General features: G+C 44.7%; 3 long non-coding RNA genes and 1 pseudogene across 6 annotated transcripts; 3 read left to right on the top strand and 1 right to left on the bottom strand.

Moving 5' to 3' along the window:
• LOC138666610 (zinc finger protein 420-like) overlaps positions 1–23,967 on the top strand; it is an 81,164-nt pseudogene that overhangs the window by 41,066 nt on the left and 16,131 nt on the right.
• LOC138664001 (uncharacterized) lies at positions 1,277–3,853 on the bottom strand. 3 transcript variants are annotated; one of them, XR_011318272.1, is made up of 6 exons: positions 3,762–3,853; positions 3,477–3,595; positions 2,551–2,674; positions 2,047–2,411; positions 1,620–1,700; positions 1,277–1,412 (listed from the first exon to the last, which is right to left on the bottom strand). It is a non-coding gene; the product is annotated as an uncharacterized lncRNA (long non-coding RNA). The 3 variants fall into 3 exon arrangements; XR_011318271.1 differs by having other exon boundaries at positions 1,620–2,411; XR_011318270.1 differs by having other exon boundaries at positions 1,277–2,411.
• Positions 6,341–7,860, top strand: LOC138664003 (uncharacterized). Of its 2 annotated transcripts, XR_011318275.1 has the most exons (4): positions 6,341–6,432; positions 6,599–6,717; positions 7,520–7,643; positions 7,783–7,860. It is a non-coding gene; the product is annotated as an uncharacterized lncRNA (long non-coding RNA). The 2 variants fall into 2 exon arrangements; XR_011318274.1 differs by having other exon boundaries at positions 6,599–7,643.
• On the top strand, positions 7,985–10,317 carry LOC138664002 (uncharacterized). The gene is made up of 3 exons (XR_011318273.1): positions 7,985–8,147; positions 8,494–8,574; positions 8,782–10,317. It is a non-coding gene; the product is annotated as an uncharacterized lncRNA (long non-coding RNA).

The following is a 23,967-nucleotide window of genomic DNA, read 5'->3' as shown; positions in this document are numbered from 1 at the left end:
AGATGCCCCTGTGAACACTGTATGCCAAAATATACATAGATATATAAACGTATGAAATCTTCCAGACGTGTCCCTGCCCTCTGCACTTAATATTATTAATATAACTATATATAGTCAAAATTGGAAATGAACACGCTGTATACAACCATATAACAACAAATATGCACACAGTCAAGTATAATACAAGCCACACAGCATGCAAATAGCATGCAACACCCCACCACAATATGCAGCTTCCAGCAAAAAAAACCCCTATGGACCCAGAGGAGCAGATAAAATAAACTGCCCTAGATATCCAAAGAAAGGGACAGGGGAAGATGTCCAAATATAAACACTGAAATACCCTGCATAGTCTGATCCTAGGAGTGGTCAAAAGGTGAAGATAGTGCTGGAGAAAGCACCATAGGATAAATCCTGCTGCAGGAGGCTGTGAGGCTGAATAGTCACAGGGCAAATGCGACCGGAGGAGAAGCCCAACGCGTGTCGCTGTTCTAGGACAGCTTCGTCAGGGGAAGTAGTGCAAATACCCCCAATAGCGCTTAAATACCTTATAATCAATTGTGTGGTCAGGTCTGGTGTGTGGCTGGCAGAGCATGGGGGCCGGAAAACCGGAAGTGACTCACCAGGAAGAAGGGAAAATGAAAGTGTCCTGAATAACACACTGCACATGTGCCAATGGAAGGTCAAAACAGCTGAATGGATACAGGCAAAAAGCCTGAAGAAACGTAAGTGTTTATGACAGCGCAGCTCCCGGGAGCAGATGTGGTGACAGTCCTGCGATGCATGACTGTCAGCACATCTATGGGCACAAGAGAGGAAGCATACTTGTACAGTCCATAGAGAGAGGCAGCAAGTACACAGCAAGGAAGAGAAAGCAGAACAAATCCTATAAGATTAATATAGAACCAGAAGATTAAATCCTGAAAAAAGATTTTATGATTATGTACATATATATACCAATAAATAAGCACATATATAGATCATAGTGTTATAACATGAAATAAATATATATATATATATATATGTATTCCGGTGTGCAGACTTCATTAGAACATACAGTACATTGAAGACAGAATTAAATACTATCAAACTATGCTGAATCAGATTATTTCATCAATATATATACAGCATCCTCACAATATATATGGATAACACTTCCATGATATGATATTACACAGGATTACAGGCGGATACTTCAATTGTCCTGTTATGTAGTATATGGTCCAATGGGGAGGAGAAGAATTGGATCCCTCTCCCTTTTTACATATAAATTCTTCTCCAGACTTCCATATCACAACCAGAGGGAGTCGATGCCACTCAATATGCTGTTCGGGAAATGCATAACTCTATTCCAAACGTCCACCACCACCGCAGAAATCCTGAAGAAGAATAGCCGAGTTATCCCAAAAAACCTGTAAAAAGGAGGTCCTCGTTAATTCCATGGGGCGCCATAGAGTGGAGCTGGTAGATCCAACGGGATTCTACCTGTAGCAATTTCTTATGCAATGTGCCACCCCTATCGGAGGTCCTCAGATGTTCCAAACCAATAACTCTAGTATTGGTATAACTCCCAGCATGATGCGTCAAGTAATGAGCCGCCACCGTAGTAAGGGTCTTACCTTTGCGTCTATCAGCCACCGCTGTATTGATCGTGGAAAAATGTCCCTGAATCCTCCGGCGCAGCTCCTGTGTGGTCTGGCCTACATAGACACGAGGGCAAGTACATATGATGGCATAGATAACATTAGATGTTTTGCAATTAATGTAGGACTTTAATCTATGTGGCGTCTGATCTGTTGGGTTAATAAAGGAATCTCGCGTGGGGTGCATATATGTACATACCGTGCAATTCCCGCACGGAAAAGAACCTTTCAGGACAATACCACGATTCAATTTATGAGTGGGCCTAGAATAATGGCTCCTCGTAAGTATGTCCCTAAAATTGGGAGCCCTTTTTGCGGTCACTAAGGGTCGTGGGCTGATCACCTGTGCTGTTTGCGTGTCAGCAGTCAGGATTCTCCAGTGATTGTTCAGGATGTCCCTTACCTGGTTCCACTGAGTATGGTATCCGGTAATGAAGCGCACAAATTTGTCCGTTTCCTTCTTTGTAGGGACCAGTAAGGTGTCCTGTGTCTGTATTTTTGCTCTCTGATAGGCCCGAGAGATACATTTCTTGGGGTAATTCCTCCTCCTAAATCTCTCTGTAAGATCATGGGCTTCCCTACGAAAATCCTCGTCATCGGTACAGTTTCGTCGTGCCCTGAGGAATTGTCCCCTCGGAATGCCATCCCTCGTATGTTTTGGATGGAAGCTACGATACTCCAACAGACTATTAACCGCTGTGGGCTTGCGATAAAGACAAGTAGATAATTTGCCATTCTGACATTTAACCTCAAGATCCAGAAATTGCACTGCAACAGAAGAAAACTGGTGAGTCAAAAAAATATTAAAAGGATTATGATTGAGGACGTCCAGAAATTCCAGACATTCCTCAATAGAGCCTGACCAAATAAAGAAAATGTCGTCTATGAATCGCGACCAATGCCGTACCTTATTGATGAAGAAATTGGAGACATAGACGACAGTGTGCTCCCACCACCCTAAAAAAAGGTTTGCAAAAGCTGGGGCGCAGCGCGCCCCCATTGCCACGCCTGATGTTTGAATATAGAAGGTTCTGTCAAATAAGAAAAAATTGTGTCTCAAAACAAAGTCTAATAAATCAATAATGAAGGAGTCATGCATTCTGTCAGAATTGATTTGTTGATCGAGGAAAAACATGATTGCCTGTAGGCCATCATCGTGACTGATATTCGAATAAAGGGATTCCACGTCACAGGTAACCATAATCTCCCCTGATGATAAATCCAACCCTTTGTATATGCTGATAAAGTGTGAGGAGTCCCTAATGTGAGAAGGCAATTTAAGCACAAATGGCTGTAGAAAAAAATCAATGTAAATACACGCCTTCTCACACAGACTCCCAATACTAGACACGATAGGTCGGCCTGGGGGTTTATTCAAATCTTTGTGAACCTTGGGTAGCATATAGAACGTAGATGTAGTTGGTTCCTCTACCCAAATAAAGTCCCGTTCCTGAACACTGATAACCCCCAGTTCAAAAGCCCTATCCAAGAGAGCTCTCAATTTCGTAGAGAATACCCCCGTAGGATTGGAGGGGAGTCTTCGATAAAAATGCTGGTTACCAAGTTGTCTAATTGCTTCCTCGAGATACAAGCTATGGGGCCACAGGACAACATTACCCCCCTTGTCCGCCTCCCTGATCAAGAATTCTTTATTTGACCGTAGGTCAGATAGAGCCCGTCGTTCCTGAGTAGTCAAATTAGGCATGAGGCCTATCCTAGGGGGGAGTGCTTCAATATCCTGTTTGACCATCTCGAAGAAGATTTTGACAGCTGGTATAGTGGACAGGGGTGGACACACAGTGGATTTGTTCTTGTGAGGAAAATTACGCCTACCTGTGTTAGATTCACCCTCTTGTAGGAGCTCCATCAGATCTTGAAAAACTCCATGTTCAGTCTGATCAAGAGAGGAAATCGCCTGTGGTTGTATGTGCAAAACCTGGAGGACGATTTTCCTACAGAATAAAAAAAGATCCTTGATCAAAGTGAAATTATCAGCCCGTTGTGCTGGTGAGAAAGTCAGACCCCTGCTTAATACTGCAGTTTCAATAGGTGTTAGTTGGTGTTGAGACAAGTTGACAATCTGCAATGAATCATGTTTAACCCGAACATCAGACTCACCATCACTGTTGGTTGATGACGGGATCACTTGCGTTGTTTCATCCGTTTGTTGTGATATGGAGGTCTGTATCCCCTGTTCCTGGTGATCCGAGTGGTTAGGTCTACATCTCCTATGCCCACGCCTAGTCCTGGTCCTGGTTCTGTGTCGCTTTCCGCCGAGGACAAAAAATCACTCGAAGACGGACCCTCAGTGGTTGTGATGTTACGGGAGGAATTTGTTGGACCTTGTCTGGTTTTAAGACCTCGACGTTGATTGCCTTGATGTCCCCACTTATAGGCCATATGTTGATCGAAGTCCAATTTATCCCTCAAAAATTTTGCTCTTTTTTTATCCATAATCTCCTTGTCATACTTGTCCAATCCCTCTTTAAGTTTGATTTTAAAGGGCTGGATTTGTGAGACCTCATCAAATTTACTGAGGCCATTTTCCAAATCCCTGATTTCTGTCTTTACCTGCACCAAGAGTTCCCTATCATGTGCAATAAGCATGTTAATTAGAATTTGTGAACAGCGGAGTAACCCCTCCTCCCATGTAGTGCGAAAAGCCACCGAGGGTTCCCATGCTGGAAAAATAGGTATCCTCAAACCTCTAGGTACTAAATTCAATTTCAAGTATTCCTCCAAACACCGAATGTTCCATAATAATCTAATTCCATGTTTTTGTGCTGCCATAAGATCCATAGATAAACGCGCAAAATTAGAATCTGGACAGTTACCAATAGTGTCCACAAATGCCGCAGAGGCTGAGGCCTTCCACGCCGCTTCCCTCGCCTCCCAATCCATACCACCCACAAGGGACCAAATAACCACACAATATATATTTTATATCAATAGATCCTCACAAATATGAGGAAATAAGCTACAGTAAGCCGTGTGCTGCCAAGCAAAAGAAAAAAACACCACTGGGTGTTCCTGGTGAGTCACTTCCGGTTTTCCGGCCCCCATGCTCTGCCAGCCACACACCAGACCTGACCACACAATTGATTATAAGGTATTTAAGCGCTATTGGGGGTATTTGCACTACTTCCCCTGACGAAGCTGTCCTAGAACAGCGACACGCGTTGGGCTTCTCCTCCGGTCGCATTTGCCCTGTGACTATTCAGCCTCACAGCCTCCTGCAGCAGGATTTATCCTATGGTGCTTTCTCCAGCACTATCTTCACCTTTTGACCACTCCTAGGATCAGACTATGCAGGGTATTTCAGTGTTTATATTTGGACATCTTCCCCTGTCCCTTTCTTTGGATATCTAGGGCAGTTTATTTTATCTGCTCCTCTGGGTCCATAGGGGTTTTTTTTGCTGGAAGCTGCATATTGTGGTGGGGTGTTGCATGCTATTTGCATGCTGTGTGGCTTGTATTATACTTGACTGTGTGCATATTTGTTGTTATATGGTTGTATACAGCGTGTTCATTTCCAATTTTGACTATATATAGTTATATTAATAATATTAAGTGCAGAGGGCAGGGACACGTCTGGAAGATTTCATACGTTTATATATCTATGTATATTTTGGCATACAGTGTTCACAGGGGCATCTGCACGGAGGTTATGTGTGATTTTAGATGTTTTTAATTATGTTCCCAATAAAGCTTATATTATTTTTATCATAACTTTGGTGGTGTGCAGATATTTTGATGGCTCTTGTTTCTTGTGCTTTTGTTAGTTTGCATTATTAGCCATCAGTCTTGCACCCCCTTTATATATTATATCTGCATATTGCAGTGGTGCGTCAGCTATCCCATATGTTACAGGTTTTTTAAACACCCAGTGGTGTTTTTTTCTTTTGCTTGGCAGCACACGGCTTACTGTAGCTTATTTCCTCATATTTGTGAGGATCTATTGATATAAAATATATATTGTGTGGTTATTTGGTCCCTTGTGGGTGGTATGGATTGGGAGGCGAGGGAAGCGGCGTGGAAGGCCTCAGCCTCTGCGGCATTTGTGGACACTATTGGTAACTGTCCAGATTCTAATTTTGCGCGTTTATCTATGGATCTTATGGCAGCACAAAAACATGGAATTAGATTATTATGGAACATTCGGTGTTTGGAGGAATACTTGAAATTGAATTTAGTACCTAGAGGTTTGAGGATACCTATTTTTCCAGCATGGGAACCCTCGGTGGCTTTTCGCACTACATGGGAGGAGGGGTTACTCCGCTGTTCACAAATTCTAATTAACATGCTTATTGCACATGATAGGGAACTCTTGGTGCAGGTAAAGACAGAAATCAGGGATTTGGAAAATGGCCTCAGTAAATTTGATGAGGTCTCACAAATCCAGCCCTTTAAAATCAAACTTAAAGAGGGATTGGACAAGTATGACAAGGAGATTATGGATAAAAAAAGAGCAAAATTTTTGAGGGATAAATTGGACTTCGATCAACATATGGCCTATAAGTGGGGACATCAAGGCAATCAACGTCGAGGTCTTAAAACCAGACAAGGTCCAACAAATTCCTCCCGTAACATCACAACCACTGAGGGTCCGTCTTCGAGTGATTTTTTGTCCTCGGCGGAAAGCGACACAGAACCAGGACCAGGACTAGGCGTGGGCATAGGAGATGTAGACCTAACCACTCGGATCACCAGGAACAGGGGATACAGACCTCCATATCACAACAAACGGATGAAACAACGCAAGTGATCCCGTCATCAACCAACAGTGATGGTGAGTCTGATGTTCGGGTTAAACATGATTCATTGCAGATTGTCAACTTGTCTCAACACCAACTAACACCTATTGAAACTGCAGTATTAAGCAGGGGTCTGACTTTCTCACCAGCACAACGGGCTGATAATTTCACTTTGATCAAGGATCTTTTTTTATTCTGTAGGAAAATCGTCCTCCAGGTTTTGCACATACAACCACAGGCGATTTCCTCTCTTGATCAGACTGAACATGGAGTTTTTCAAGATCTGATGGAGCTCCTACAAGAGGGTGAATCTAACACAGGTAGGCGTAATTTTCCTCACAAGAACAAATCCACTGTGTGTCCACCCCTGTCCACTATACCAGCTGTCAAAATCTTCTTCGAGATGGTCAAACAGGATATTGAAGCACTCCCCCCTAGGATAGGCCTCATGCCTAATTTGACTACTCAGGAACGACGGGCTCTATCTGACCTACGGTCAAATAAAGAATTCTTGATCAGGGAGGCGGACAAGGGGGGTAATGTTGTCCTGTGGCCCCATAGCTTGTATCTCGAGGAAGCAATTAGACAACTTGGTAACCAGCATTTTTATCGAAGACTCCCCTCCAATCCTACGGGGGTATTCTCTACGAAATTGAGAGCTCTCTTGGATAGGGCTTTTGAACTGGGGGTTATCAGTGTTCAGGAACGGGACTTTATTTGGGTAGAGGAACCAACTACATCTACGTTCTATATGCTACCCAAGGTTCACAAAGATTTGAATAAACCCCCAGGCCGACCTATCGTGTCTAGTATTGGGAGTCTGTGTGAGAAGGCGTGTATTTACATTGATTTTTTTCTACAGCCATTTGTGCTTAAATTGCCTTCTCACATTAGGGACTCCTCACACTTTATCAGCATATACAAAGGGTTGGATTTATCATCAGGGGAGATTATGGTTACCTGTGACGTGGAATCCCTTTATTCGAATATCAGTCACGATGATGGCCTACAGGCAATCATGTTTTTCCTCGATCAACAAACCAATTCTGACAGAATGCATGACTCCTTCATTATTGATTTATTAGACTTTGTTTTGAGACACAATTTTTTCTTATTTGACAGAACCTTCTATATTCAAACATCAGGCGTGGCAATGGGGGCGCGCTGCGCCCCAGCTTTTGCAAACCTTTTTTTAGGGTGGTGGGAGCACACTGTCGTCTATGTCTCCAATTTCTTCATCAATAAGGTACGGCATTGGTCGCGATTCATAGACAACATTTTCTTTATTTGGTCAGGCTCTATTGAGGAATGTCTGGAATTTCTGGACGTCCTCAATCATAATCCTTTTAATATTTTTTTGACTCACCAGTTTTCTTCTGTTGCAGTGCAATTTCTGGATCTTGAGGTTAAATGTCAGAATGGCAAATTATCTACTTGTCTTTATCGCAAGCCCACAGCGGTTAATAGTCTGTTGGACTATCGTAGCTTCCATCCAAAACATACGAGGGATGGCATTCCGAGGGGACAATTCCTCAGGGCACGACGAAACTGTACCGATGACGAGGATTTTCATAGGGAAGCCCATGATCTTACAGAGAGATTTAGGAGGAGGAATTACCCCAAGAAATGTATCTCTCGGGCCTATCAGAGAGCAAAAATACAGACACAGGACACCTTACTGGTCCCTACAAAGAAGGAAACGGACAAATTTGTGCGCTTCATTACCGGATACCATACTCAGTGGAACCAGGTAAGGGACATCCTGAACAATCACTGGAGAATCCTGACTGCTGACACGCAAACAGCACAGGTGATCAGCCCACGACCCTTAGTGACCGCAAAAAGGGCTCCCAATTTTAGGGACATACTTACGAGGAGCCATTATTCTAGGCCCACTCATAAATTGAATCGTGGTATTGTCCTGAAAGGTTCTTTTCCGTGCGGGAATTGCACGGTATGTACATATATGCACCCCACGCGAGATTCCTTTATTAACCCAACAGATCAGACGCCACATAGATTAAAGTCCTACATTAATTGCAAAACATCTAATGTTATCTATGCCATCATATGTACTTGCCCTCGTGTCTATGTAGGCCAGACCACACAGGAGCTGCGCCGGAGGATTCAGGGACATTTTTCCACGATCAATACAGCGGTGGCTGATAGACGCAAAGGTAAGACCCTTACTACGGTGGCGGCTCATTACTTGACGCATCATGCTGGGAGTTATACCAATACTAGAGTTATTGGTTTGGAACATCTGAGGACCTCCGATAGGGGTGGCACATTGCATAAGAAATTGCTACAGGTAGAATCCCGTTGGATCTACCAGCTCCACTCTATGGCGCCCCATGGAATTAACGAGGACCTCCTTTTTACAGGTTTTTTGGGATAACTCGGCTATTCTTCTTCAGGATTTCTGCGGTGGTGGTGGACGTTTGGAATAGAGTTATGCATTTCCCGAACAGCATATTGAGTGGCATCGACTCCCTCTGGTTGTGATATGGAAGTCTGGAGAAGAATTTATATGTTTTTTTTTTTTTTTTTACAAAACTTCGGAGAAGAGGAAAAGACTCTGGACCTAAATGGAACATTATATGGGGGAAAGGGAGAGGGATCCAATTCTTCTCCTCCCCATTGGACCATATACTACATAACAGGACAATTGAAGTATCCGCCTGTAATCCTGTGTAATATCATATCATGGAAGTGTTATCCATATATATTGTGAGGATGCTGTATATATATTGATGAAATAATCTGATTCAGCATAGTTTGATAGTATTTAATTCTGTCTTCAATGTACTGTATGTTCTAATGAAGTCTGCACACCGGAATACATATATATATATATATATATTTATTTCATGTTATAACACTATGATCTATATATGTGCTTATTTATTGGTATATATATGTACATAATCATAAAATCTTTTTTCAGGATTTAATCTTCTGGTTCTATATTAATCTTATAGGATTTGTTCTGCTTTCTCTTCCTTGCTGTGTACTTGCTGCCTCTCTCTATGGACTGTACAAGTATGCTTCCTCTCTTGTGCCCATAGATGTGCTGACAGTCATGCATCGCAGGACTGTCACCACATCTGCTCCCGGGAGCTGCGCTGTCATAAACACTTACGTTTCTTCAGGCTTTTTGCCTGTATCCATTCAGCTGTTTTGACCTTCCATTGGCACATGTGCAGTGTGTTATTCAGGACACTTTCATTTTCCCTTCTTCCTGGTGAGTCACTTCCGGTTTTCCGGCCCCCATGCTCTGCCAGCCACACACCAGACCTGACCACACAATTGATTATAAGGTATTTAAGCGCTATTGGGGGTATTTGCACTACTTCCCCTGACGAAGCTGTCCTAGAACAGCGACACGCGTTGGGCTTCTCCTCCGGTCGCATTTGCCCTGTGACTATTCAGCCTCACAGCCTCCTGCAGCAGGATTTATCCTATGGTGCTTTCTCCAGCACTATCTTCACCTTTTGACCACTCCTAGGATCAGACTATGCAGGGTATTTCAGTGTTTATATTTGGACATCTTCCCCTGTCCCTTTCTTTGGATATCTAGGGCAGTTTATTTTATCTGCTCCTCTGGGTCCATAGGGGTTTTTTTTGCTGGAAGCTGCATATTGTGGTGGGGTGTTGCATGCTATTTGCATGCTGTGTGGCTTGTATTATACTTGACTGTGTGCATATTTGTTGTTATATGGTTGTATACAGCGTGTTCATTTCCAATTTTGACTATATATAGTTATATTAATAATATTAAGTGCAGAGGGCAGGGACACGTCTGGAAGATTTCATACGTTTATATATCTATGTATATTTTGGCATACAGTGTTCACAGGGGCATCTGCACGGAGGTTATGTGTGATTTTAGATGTTTTTAATTATGTTCCCAATAAAGCTTATATTATTTTTATCATAACTTTGGTGGTGTGCAGATATTTTGATGGCTCTTGTTTCTTGTGCTTTTGTTAGTTTGCATTATTAGCCATCAGTCTTGCACCCCCTTTATATATTATATCTGCATATTGCAGTGGTGCGTCAGCTATCCCATACTGTCCACCACAGTATCCACACCAGGACAGTCCGAAGGCTCAACCTGCCCTGAAGAGAAATGAGGATGGAAACCAGAATTACAGAAAAAAGGCGAAACCAAAGTAGCCGAGCTGGCCCGATTATTAAGGGCGAACTCAGCCAAAGGCAAGAAGGACACCCAATCATCCTGATCAGCAGAAACAAAGAATCTCAGATATGTTTCCAAAGTCTGATTAGTTCGTTCGGTTTGGCCATTTGTCTGAGGATGGAAAGCCGAAGAAAAAGACAAATCAATGCCCATCTTAACACAAAAGGACCGCCAAAACCTCAAAACAAACTGGGAACTTCTGTCCGAGACGATGTTCTCCGGAATGCCATGCAAACGAACCACATGCTGGAAAAACAATGGCACCAAATCAGAGGAGGAAGGCAATTTAGACAAGGGTACCATCTTAGAGAAGCGATCACAAACCACCCAAATGACCGACATCCTTTGAGAGACAGGGAGATCTGAAATAAAATCCATGGAAATATGCATCCAGGGCCTCTTCGGGACCGGCAAGGGCAAAAGCAACCCACTGGCACGAGAACAGCAGGGCTTAGCCCGAGCACAAGTCCCACAGGACTGCACAAAAGAACGCACATCCCGTGACAAAGAAGGCCACCAAAAGGATCTAGCCACCAAATCTCTGGTACCAAAGATTCCAGGATGACCCGCCAACACCGAACAATGAACCTCAGAGATAACTCTACTAGTCCATCTATCATGGACAAACAGTTTCTCCGCTGGACAACGGTCAGGTCTATCAGCCTGAAACTTCTGCAGCACGCGCCGCAAATCAGGGGAGATGGCAGACAAAATTACCCCCTCTTTGAGAATACCCGCCGGCTCAGGAACACCCGGAGAGTCAGGCACAAAACTCCTTGACAGGGCATCAGCCTTCACATTCTTAGAGCCCGGAAGGTATGAAACCACAAAATCAAAACGGGAGAAAAACAGCGACCATCGAGCCTGTCTAGGATTCAACCGTTTGGCAGACTCGAGATAAGTCAAATTCTTGTGATCCGTCAAGACCACCACGCGATGCTTGGCTCCTTCAAGCCAATGTCGCCAATCCTCAAATGCCCACTTCATGGCCAACAACTCTCGATTGCCAACATCATAATTGCGCTCAGCAGGCGAGAATTTTCTAGAAAAGAAGGCACATGGTTTCATCACCGAGCCATCAGAACTTCTTTGCGACAAAACAGCCCCTGCTCCAATCTCAGAAGCATCAACCTCGACCTGAAACGGGAGCGAAACATCTGGCTGGCACAACACAGGGGCAGAAGAAAAACGACGCTTCAACTCCTGAAAAGCCTCTACAGCCGCAGAGGACCAATTGACCACATCAGCACCTTTCTTGGTCAAATCAGTCAACGGTTTAGCAACACTAGAAAAGTTAGCGATGAAGCGACGGTAAAAATTAGCAAAGCCCAGGAACTTCTGCAGGCTCTTCACAGATGTTGGCTGAGTCCAATCATAAATGGCCTGAACTTTAACAGGGTCCATCTCGATAGTAGAAGGGGAAAAAATTAAACCCAAAAATGAAACCTTCTGAACTCCAAAGAGACATTTTGACCCCTTCACAAACAAGGAATTCGCACGAAGGACCTGGAACACCATTCTGACCTGCTTCACATGAGACTCCCAATCATCCGAAAAGACCAGAATATCATCCAAATATACAATCATGAATCTATCCAGGTACTCTCGGAAGATGTCATGCATAAAGGACTGAAACACTGATGGAGCATTAGAAAGCCCGAATGGCATAACCAGGTACTCAAAATGGCCCTCGGGCGTATTAAATGCTGTTTTCCATTCATCGCCCTGTTTAATTCGCACAAGATTATACGCCCCTCGAAGATCTATATTGGTGAACCAACTAGCCCCCTTAATCCGAGCAAACAAATCAGACAGCAGCGGCAAAGGGTACTGAAATTTGACTGTAATTTTATTGAGAAGGCGGTAATCAATACAAGGTCTCAAAGAACCATCCTTCTTGGCCACAAAAAAGAACCCTGCTCCCAACGGTGATGACGACGGGCGAATATGACCTTTCTCCAAGGATTCCTTTATATAACTCCGCATAGCGGTGTCCTCTGGCACAGATAAATTGAACAGTCGGCCCTTAGGAAACTTACTACCAGGAATCAAATTAATAGCACAATCGCAATCCCTATGAGGAGGTAGGGCACCGGATTTGGGCTCATCAAATACATCCCGGTAATCAGACAAAAACTCAGGGACTTCAGAAGGAGCGGAAGGCGAAATTGACAGCAATGGAACATCACCATGTACCCCCTGACAACCCCAGCCAGACACAGACATAGATTTCCAATCCAATACTGGATTATGGACCTGTAGCCATGGCAACCCCAAAACGACCACATCATGCAGATTATGCAACACCAAAAAGCGAATATCCTCCTGATGTGCAGGAGCCATGCACATGGTCAATTGAGTCCAGTACTGAGGCTTATTCTTGGCCAAAGGCGTAGCATCAATTCCTCTCAATGGAATAAGATACTGCAAGGGCTCCAAGAAAAAACCACAGCGCTTAGCATATTCCAAGTCCATCAAATTCAGGGCAGCGCCTGAATCCACAAACGCCATGACAGAATACGATGACAAAGAGCAGATCAAGGTAACGGACAGAAGAAATTTTGACTGTTACTGTACCAATGGTGGCAGACCTAGCGAACCGCTTAGTGCGCTTAGGACAATCAGAGATAGCATGAGTGGAATCACCACAGTAGAAACACAGCCCATTCAGACGTCTGTGTTCTTGCCGTTCAACTCTAGTCATAGTCCTATCGCACTGCATAGACTTAGGTTTAATCTCAGGTAATACCGCCAAATGGTGCACAGATTTACGCTCACGCAAGCGTCGACCGATCTGAATGGCCAAAGACATAGACTCATTCAAACCAGCAGGCATAGGAAATCCCTCCATGACATCCTTAAGGGCTTCAGAGAGACCCTTTCTGAATATAGCTGCCAGCGCAGATTCATTCCATTGAGTGAGAACGGACCACTTTCTAAATTTCTGACAATATACCTCTATCTCATCCTGAGCCTGACAAAGAGCCAGCGCCTGAATCCACAAATGCCATAACAGAATAGGACGACAAAGAGCAAATCAGAGTAACGGACAAAAGAAATTTAGACTGTACCGTACCAATGGTGGCAGACCTAGCGAACCGCTTAGTGCGCTTAGGACAATCGGAGATAGCATGAGTGGAATCACCACAGTAAAAACACAGCCCATTCCGACGTCTGTGTTCTTGCCGTTCAGCTCTGGTCAAAGTCCTATCACATTGCATAGGCTCAGGCCTATGCTCAGAGAATACCGCCAAATGGTGCACAGCTTTGCGCTCACGCAAGCGCCGATCGATCTGAATGGCCAAGGACATAGACTCATTCAGACCAGCAGGCGTGGGAAATCCCACCATGACATCCTTAAGGGCTTCAGAAAGACCCTTTCTGAAAATTGCCGCCAGGGCACACTCATTCCACTGAGTAAGCACAGACCACTTTCTAAACTTCTGATAATACACCTCCGCTTCATCCTGACCCTGACACAAAGCCAGCAAGATTTTCTCTGCCTGATCCACTGAATTTGGTTCATCATAAAGCAATCCAAGCGCCAGAAAAAACGCATCTACATCACGCAATGCAGGATCTCCTGGCGCAAGGGATAATGCCCAGTCTTGAGGGTCACCACGCAACAAAAAAATAATGATTTTTACTTGTTAAACGGGGTCACCAGAGGAGCGGGGTTTCAAAGCTAGAAACAGTTTACAATTATTTTTGAAATTCAGGAACTTAGATCTATCCCCAGAAAACAAATCAGGAATTGGAATTCTAGGCTCTAACATCGGATTCTGAACCACAAAATCTTGAATGTTTTGTACCCTTGCAGTGAGATGATCCACACAGGAGGACAGACCTTGAATGTCCATATGTACACCTGTGTCCTGAACCACCCAGAGGTTAAGGGGAAAAGAAAGACAAAACACACTGCAGAGAGAAAAAAAATGGTCTCAGAACTTCTCTTATCCCTCTATTGAGATGCATTAATACTTTGGGCCAGCTGTACTGTTATGGACCTGGTGGTTAGGAGCACCCGGAACGACCTGATGGTTAAAGTCACACAGTACAAGCTCTGGGAAGTGGGAGCTCTGCTGACCACGCAGAGTGTGCAAAAAGACCACCGCACCGACTCACGGTGCGGAGGTGCCACTCTGCATCCCAGAACTTCCAGCTAGCAAGGTAAAGTCATGATAGGCAAGCTGGACAAGAAAACAATGAACAAATAAATAACTAGCAGGGACTTAGCTTCTGCTGGAGTAGACAGGTCACCAGAAAGATCCAAGAGCGAACTGAACCAGTACAAGAACATTGACAGCTGGCAAGGAGTAACGATCAGAGTGGAGTTAAATAGAGCAGCCAGCCAAAGAATAAACTAAGTCACCTGTGGAAGGAACCTCAGAAGCAGCAGCTCCACTCACAGCCACCTGAGGGAGTCCATGGACAGAACTCGCCGAAGTACCATTCATGACCACAGGAGGGAGTTCGATAACAGAATTCACAACACGACGGGTTCTTCAGGAATTTCAGGTTGACAAACCTGACCGCTGTCCTGTGGGGAAATTGTTTGTTCCTGACAGATGGACTAATAGAGTGATTTCTGAGGTTCACTGTTCCGTGTTGGCCAGTCATCCTGGCATTTTTGGTACCAGAGATTTGGTTGGTAGGTAATTTTGGTGGCCTTCATTGTCACGTGATGTGCGTTCTTTTGTGCAGTCCTGTGGGACTTGTGCGCGGGCCAAGCCTTGTTGCTCCCGTGCTAGTGGGTTGCTTTTGCCATTGCCAGTCCCTGAGACGCCCTGGACGCATATTTCGATGGATTTTATTTCTGATCTTCCGGTCTCCCAGAAGATGTCTGTTATCTGGGTTGTTTGTGACCGGTTCTCTAAGATGGTTCATTTGGTGCCCTTATCGAAATTGCCTTCCTCTTCTGATTTGGTTCCGTTGTTCTTTCAGCATGTGGTTCGTTTGCATGGTATTCCGGAGAATATTGTTTCCGACAGAGGTTCCCAGTTTGTTTCTAGGTTTTGGCGGGCCTTTTGTGCTAGGCTGGGCATTGATTTGTCTTTTTCTTCTGCATTTCATCCTCAGACAAATGGCCAGACCGAGCGTACTAATCAGACCTTGGAGACTTATTTGAGATGCTTTGTGTCTGCTGATCAGGATGATTGGGTGGCCTTCTTGTCATTGGCCGAGTTTGCCCTTAATAATCGGGCTAGTTCTGCTACCTTGGTTTCGCCTTTCTTTTGTAATTTTGGTTTTCATCCTCGTTTTTCTTCTGGGCAGGTTGAGCCTTCTGACTGTCCTGGTGTGGATTCTGTGGTGGACAGGTTGCAGCAGATTTGGGCTCATGTGGTGGACAAGTTGGTGTTGTCTCAAGAGGAGGCTCAACGTTTTGCTAATCGTCGTCGGTGTGTTGGTTCCCGGCTTCGGGTTGGGGATCTGGTCTGGTTGTCTTCCCGTCTTGTTCCTATGAAGGTTTCTTCTCCTAAGTTTAAACCTCGGTTTATTGGTCCTTATAGGATTTCTGAGATTATTAATCCGGTGTCTTTTCGACTGGCGCTTCCGGCCTCTTTTGCTATCCATAATGTCTTCCATAGATCTTTGTTGCGGAAATATGTGGAGCCCGTTGTTCCCTCTGCTGATCCTCCGGCCCCTGTGTTGGTTGATGGGGAGTTGGAATATGTTGTTGAGAAGATTTTGGATTCCCGTTTTTCGAGGCGGAAGCTTCAGTACCTGGTCAAATGGAAGGGTTATGACCAGGAGGATAATTCTTGGATTTTTGCCTCTGATGTCCATGCTGCTGATTTGGTCCGTGCCTTTCATCTGGCTCGTCCTGATCGTCCTGGGGGCCCTGGTGAGGGTTCGGTGACCCCTCCTCAAGGGGGGGGTACTGTTGTGAATTCTGCTCTTGGGTTCCCTCCAGTGGTTGTAGGTGGGAATGCAGTTGTCTCTGACTCGCAGTCCTGGCCAGGTGTATCGGATAATTACAATTCTGACTGGGATATTTAGGTGTGCAGGATCCTTTAGCCCTTGCCAGTTGTCAATGTTTCTTTGGAAGTGTTGGATCTCTGCCTGGCCTCTCCTGCTTATCTGCCAGTTCAGCAAAGATAAGTGTCTGGTAGAAAAAACGCAATAGCACTCACCGATCTGTGGCAGTACAAACGGGACCCGTGGAAGCGCTTGGTGTTAGCGCGAAACGGCCATCGTCGTCTTGCCTGTTGCACTCCTACTCTCACTCCCTCCCTTGAGCCGTGAAGATTGCTCGCTGTATGTTCTAATAAAGGACGTTTGTGCTGCCACAGATCGGTGAGTGCTATTGCGTTTTTTCTACCTCCTCTTTTGGTTTACATGGACACTTTGTTTCACGCAAGCACCTCCTGTCTCTTGATCGGACTACCAATTGTTCAAGAAATTTCCCACATTGAGTCGATTATCTCTGATAAGTTGAGCGGTGCCGCTTACTTTTTTTCTTTTTTTTGGTAAAGATAAGTGTCTGTTTCTTTTCCTGTGGCACACATGCAGTGTGCTTATTTTCAGTACTGTTCGTTTGTTTTTCTTTTGTCCAGATTAGACTGTGTCTGTGTTTTCTCAGTCTGGTTGGTTTCACTGGAGTTGCAGATATACGCTCCTACATCTTTTAGTGGATGTAGGAAGTTTTTTGTATATTCTGCTGTGGATTTTTTGAAGGGTTTTAATACTGACCGCACAGAACTCTGTCCTATTCTGTCCTATCTAGCTAGAGTGGCCTCCTGTGCTAAATCCTGTTTTTTCTGCCTGTGTATGTTTTTTCCTCTCCGACTCACCGCCAATATTTGTGGGGGGCTGTCTATCCTTTGGGGATTTTCTCTGAGGCAAGATAGTATTCCGATTTCCATCTTTAGGGGTATTTAGTTTTCCGGCTGTGACGAGGTGTCTAGGTGTGTTAGGTACACTCCAGGGTTGCGGTCAGTATAGTGGCCACTTTCTCCAGTGAAAGTTCTCATGCAGCTCCAAGGTCACCGGATCATAACAGGCCCCCTCCTTTTCTCTCTATACACTGCCCCTATTGGACAAACAATCAGCAGATTTGGGTTCCAGTATCATCTCTATGCTGATGACACCCAATTATACACTTCTTCCCCTGACATCACCCCTACCCTAATTCAAAATACCAAGGATTGTCTGTCTGCTGTCTCTAACATCATGTCCTCCCTCTATCTGAAACTAAATCTCTCCCAAACTGAACTACTTGTGTTTCTCCCTTCTACTAACCTCACTCTACCCAACATCGAAATTACCCTGGAGGGTTCAACCATAACTCCCAAGCAGCATGCCCGCTGTCTTGGGGTCATATTCGACACTGAACTTTCCTTTACTCCCTATATCCGATCACTCACTCGCTCCTGTCACCTGCATCTTAAAAACATCTCCAGAATCCGACCTTTTCTCACCTTTGAAACTGCTAAGACTCTTACTGTCGCTCTTATTCATTCTCGTCTGGACTACTGCAACTCTCTTCTGATCGGTCTCCCTCTTACCAAACTTTCTCCTCTCCAATCCATCTTGAATGCGGCAGCCAGGGTCATATTTCCATCCAGCCGCTTCACCGATTCCTCCATCTTGTGCCAGTCATTACACTGGCTACCCATTCGCTACAGGGTCCAGTATAAACTCATCTCTCTCACCCACAAAGCTCTCCACAGTTCTGCACCGCCTTATATCTCCTCTCTCATCTCTGTCTATCGCCCTACACGTGCCCTCCGTTCTACAAATGACCTAAGACTAACATCCCCCGTAATCCGAACCTCGGATCTCTGTCTCCAAGACTTCTCTCGTGCTGCGCCAGCTCTCTGGAATGCACTTTCCCAGACGATCAGACTGATACCTAGCCCCGACCTATTCAAGCGCGCTTTAAAAAGCCATCTCTTCAAACAAGCCTACCACATCAACTACTCAGTAAACTAACTTTGCCCTGTTCCCTCCTTCCAAATATTATCCTGAATCTGCACCCTAGTATTCTTCTGTCTCCACACCCTCCATGCACATGATAACTGCACTTGATACTTGACTATTGCACTTAAACACACGGGCTGATGACCGGATCATGCAGTTTTATATCAAAATCCCTATTTATTATAATTCCCAGACCTGAAATAACAAGCACTTTTCACCTATTGTGTCCCCCCATTTCCTTGTAGATTGTAAGCTTGCGAGCAGGGACCTCACCCCAATGTCACTGTTTAAATTGTCTTAACTTGTACTGAATTTATTGTCTGTACATGTCCCCGCTTAATTGTAAAGTGCTGCTGAATATGTTGGCGCTATATAAATAAAAATTATTATTATATTATTATTATGTATCTGGAAGCCGTAAATCATTCAACTGAGGCGATGAAAACTATATCTCCGAGCAATAACAAATACTCGGAGGTCACCCGAGCGTGCTCAGGAAAACCCGAGCAACGAGTACACTCGCTCATCACTACTAATAATATGCTAAATAGTTGCAAGTCAAATTTGTGTACAAGATAGCTAAGATGATTGTATATAAAATGGTGGTAGTCTCACATTTGAAGCCGTAGTGGATGGTGAGTTATGGAGCCTGCTTGTCAAAAGTTCAAAATATTTGGCCCTGAGGAAAACTAGGGCTAAATTTTACACAATGGGCGATCGAGCGGGTGCTGTTCTGGCCAGACGTGTTAGGAAGAGAGAGGTTCAATCCAAGATTCCATTTTTGCTCAAGCCTGACGGCTCCCGGGTGTATAATCCGATTCATATCGCGGAGGAATTTGCATCTTATTACTCCTCGCTCTATGACCTCGGGTCTGACCTAGGGATTCCTCAGCCTTCGCGGGAGTCAATTTTGGCGTTCTTGGAGAAGGTTAATCTCCCCTCGGTCACCCAGGAACAGCTCTCCTTCCTAAACTCTCCCATTGTTGAGTCTGAACTCTCGCAGATTGTCAGAGAGGCCAACAAGGGTTCTTCCCCGGGGCCTGATGGTTTTTCTTTTCTCTACTATGCTCAGTTCTTCCCTGCCCTCTCCCCCTACCTCTTGCGCCTTTTTAATAATTGGCTGTCGACGGGCAGTATTAGGGCTGAGGGGTTGGAGGCATCCATAGCGACTCTCCGCAAACAAGGGAAACCCCCAACATCCCCGGGGAACTTTCGTCCGATAGCACTTTTAAACTGCAACGTTAAGATTTATGCAAAAATCTGGGCCAACAGACTGTTCTCGGTTCTCCCTGGTCTCATCCACCCCGACCAAGTTGGGTTTGTTCCTGGCAGACAGACCAGGGATGGCACCAGGCGCCTGATAGATCTTTTGGATGTGGTCGAGAGGGGGAGCCTTCCCAGTGTATTTCTCTCGCTTGATGCCGAAAAGGCGTTCGACAGGGTACACTGGAGTTACATTGAACTCACGCTGGAAAAATTTGGGCTCACCGGGCAAATTAGTAGAGCGGTTATGGCATTATACTCCAATCCCTGCGCGTCGGTTCGTTCGGCAGGATTTAGATCTCGGACATTTTCTATTCGGAATGGCACTCGTCAGGGCTGCCCCCTCTCGCCTATCATTTTTGCTCTGGTCATGGAGCCTTTGGCTTCCATGGTCAGACAGAGTGCGGATATTGAGGGAATCCGGGTGGGGGGAACCGAACACAAAATTGGCCTCTATGCCGACGACGTGGTCCTGACTTGTGCCTCACCGTTAGCATCGCTGAACGCGATTACCTCTATTTTAACTGAGTTTTCGGCGGTTTCATATTATAAACTTAATCTGACCAAATCCACAATTTTCCCACTTTTTCTCCCGGCCCCCCTTCAAATCCAAATTCAATCCCAATACGAGTTCATTTGGGCTCCCCTGGGCTTTACGTACTTAGGCATCAGGATAACTAGGCTGGATAATATAGTTCGTGTAAATTGTGAGGAAACTCTTGCGGAAGTCAGGAAGAGCATGGATCATCTGTTGGGTGCACTGCTCTCCTGGATGGCCCGCATACAAACGGCGAAAATGCTATTCCTACCCAAAATAATGTATCTCTTCCGATGCCTCCCCCTTTTTATCCCTTCGAAGTTTATTTCAGCTTTTCAATCTCTTATAGATCGGTTTATTTGGAATGGGAAACCTCACAGGATTAAGCGTCGGATTATGTCCCTACCGTATTCTATGGGTGGGTTGGGCGCGCCGGCAGTGCTTTCATACTATAGGGCGGCGATCCTTGAGCCCCTTAAAATATGGTGGGAGGGGTACTCATGTTTACCCTGGTTTCTGATTGAATCGCATTTTGCCCCCAAAAACTCGCTTAGATTGCTCTTGGAGTTTAAGCTGCTTAAGGTACCTCTAGTTGGCCCTTGTCTCCGTTCTATTAGGAATGCTTCTAAATTGTGGGCGCTACTCAGCACTTCCCATCTAATATTTATGTTTGACTATGTTTCTTTGCAGGCTTTGGAGTATGCTATCGGGCACATTTCTCTTTCCTCCTGGACGGACCGCGGGGTGCTCCGGGTGGCAGACCTTTTCGGCTCAAATGGCCTTCTGTCGTTTGAGGACCTCTCAGGGAGATTCTCTCTTACTGGGTCTGACTTCTATCAATACCTGCAGCTCCGTAGCTTTCTCAGGTCACGTCGGTCATTCGGAGTGCCCCCGCCTCTGACAGAGGACCCGGCTCATAGATATTTCATACCGGCCACCATATTTCCCCATGGCATCTCCATAATCTATAAAGCTTTCATCTCCTATGGTTCTGCTGACAAGCTCCCTTTCATGACCGCCTGGGAGTCCTCGCTGGGTTTCGAGGCCTCCCTGGAGGACTGGCAATTTGCTATGGTGCACCCTTCCAGGTTCTCCACATGTCTTGGCCACTTGGAGCAGGTGAAAAAAATTCAACTGCATTGGTACTTTACCCCTGTCCGCCTGGCGAAGGTTTTCCCGTCTTCCTCCCCTCTGTGTTGGAAGAAGTGCGGCGCCTTGGGGTCCTCCTCTCATGTATGGTGGTCGTGCCCGCAGATCCGGGTTTTCTGGCGTGAGGTGGAGGCTTTGATTGTCGATCTGACACGTCTCCCCCTTGCGCTGAGTGGTCAACTAGCTGTCCTGGGTATTTCTCTCATGGGTCTCCCTTCCCCTTTCCGGCCCATAATTTCAAATATCCTAGTTGCCGCTAGACAATGTATAGCGAAACATTGGAAATCCTCGGGTCTTCCCTCCAGAGCCGAACTGATCACCAGAATTGACTTACACTTCTGCTATGAGGTTATCATGGCACAGGATCTATCGAGGAGAACTAGGGTCCTCTCGTGGTGGGATCCCTGGGTGTCCTCGGCACATATATCTCAGTCTGCTCTTGCCCTCATTTAAATCGTTTGCTTCTCAAGTTTTGACACTGTATCTGTGTGTATTATACTGTTCATATTGTGGTCTTTAACTTGGGCGCTGGTCCTTTTTTCCCACATCCCCCTCCCCCCCCCCCCCTGTTTACCCTTGTCTCCCTCCCCCTCTGAAGTTTACTGATGTGTTGTTTAACATGCAAAATTTCAATAAATATCTATTGGTTAAAAAAAAAAAAAGTTCAAAATATTTTTACTCTTTTCCTTGTCAGTGTATATTTAATAGTGGAAGGAGGGTCAGGGTAAGGGGAGATGTCACCATCAGTTAAGAGAAGGAGGATAAAGAAAGTTACCAGGTGGTGCAGTGATTTTTGCAAGCGTTTTAACCCCTTCATGACCCAGCGTATTTTGACCTTAATGAACTGGCCATTTTTTGCAATTCTGACCAGTGTCCCTTTATGAGGTAATAATGGTTCTGAAATTGTTTTTTCGTTACATATTGGGCTTTATGTTAGTGGTAAATTTAGGTAGATAATTTTTGCCTTTCTTTGTGAAAAAATGGAAATTTGGTGAAAATTTCGCAATTTTCAAATTTTTAATTTTTATGCTGTTAAACCAGAGAGTTATGTGACACATAGTTAATAAATAACATTACCCACTACTTCACATCAGCACAATTTTGGAAATAAATTTTTTTTTTTTGCTAGGAAGTTATAAGGGTTAAAATTTGACCAGCGATTTCTCATTTTTACAACGAAATGTACAAAACCATTTTTTTTAGGGACCACCTCACATTTGAAGTCAGTTTGAGGGGTCTATATGGCTGAAAATACCCAAAAGTGACACCATTCTAAAAACTGCACCCCTCAAGGTGCTCAAAACCACATTCAAGAAGTTTATTAACCCCTCAGGTGCTTCACAGCAGCAAAAGCAACATGGAAGGAAAAAATTAACATTTAACTTTTTAGTCACAAAAATGATCTTTTAGCAACATTTTTTTTATTTTCCCAAGGGTAAAAGGAGAAACTGGACCCTGAAAGTTATTGTACAATTTGTCCTGAGTACGCCGATACCCCAAATATGGGGGTAAACCACTGTTTGGGCACACGGCAGGGTTCGGAAGGGAAGGAGCGTCATTTGACTTTTTGAATGAAAAATTAGCTCCAATCATTAGTGGACACCATGTCACATTTGGAAAGCCCGTTTGTGCCTAAACATTGGAGCTCGCCCACAAGTGACCCCATTTTGGAAAGTAGACCTCCCAAGGAACTAATCTAGATGTGCGGTGAGCACTTTGAACCCCTAAGTGCTTCACAGAATTTTATAACGCAGAGCCGTGAAAATAAAAAATCATTTTTCTTTCCTCAAAAATTATTTTTTAGCCCGCAATTTTTTTATTTTCACAAGGGTAACAGGAGAAATTGTACCCCAATAGTTGTTGCCCACTTTGTCCTGAGTACGCTGATACCCCATATGTGGGGGTACACCACTGTTTGGGCACACGTCAGGGCTTGGAAGGGAAGTAGTCATGTTTTGAAATGCAGACTTTGATGGAATGGTCTGCAGGCGTCATGTTGCATTTGCAGAGCCCCTGATGTGCCTAAACAGTAGAAACCCCCACAAGTGACCCCATTTTGGAAACTAGACCCCCCAAGGAACTTATCTAGATGTGTGGTGAGCACTTTGAACCCCCAAGTGCTTTACAGAAGTTTATAACGCAGAGCCGTGAAAATAATAAAAAAAATTTTCCCACAAAATATTTTTTTAGTGCCCATTTTTTTATTTTCTCAAGGGTAACAGGAGAAATTAGACCCCCAAAGTTGTTGTGCAATTTTTCTGAGTACGCTTATGCCCCATATATTTGGGTAAACCACTGTTTGGGCGCACGTCGGGGCTCGGAACGGAGGGAGCACCATTTGACTTTTTGAACTCAAGACCAAAAAGGAGACCCCTGATGTGCCTAAACAGTGGAAACCCCTCAATTCTAACTCCAACACTAACCCCAACACACCCCTAACCCTAATCCAAACTCTAGCCATAACCCTAATCACAACCCTAAACCCAACACACACCT

Source organism: Ranitomeya imitator, chromosome 2 (assembly GCF_032444005.1).
Source record: "Ranitomeya imitator isolate aRanImi1 chromosome 2, aRanImi1.pri, whole genome shotgun sequence".
In the NCBI taxonomy this organism is placed as follows: domain Eukaryota; kingdom Metazoa; phylum Chordata; class Amphibia; order Anura; family Dendrobatidae; genus Ranitomeya; species Ranitomeya imitator.
This window is presented reverse-complemented; position numbering and strand designations above follow the sequence as displayed.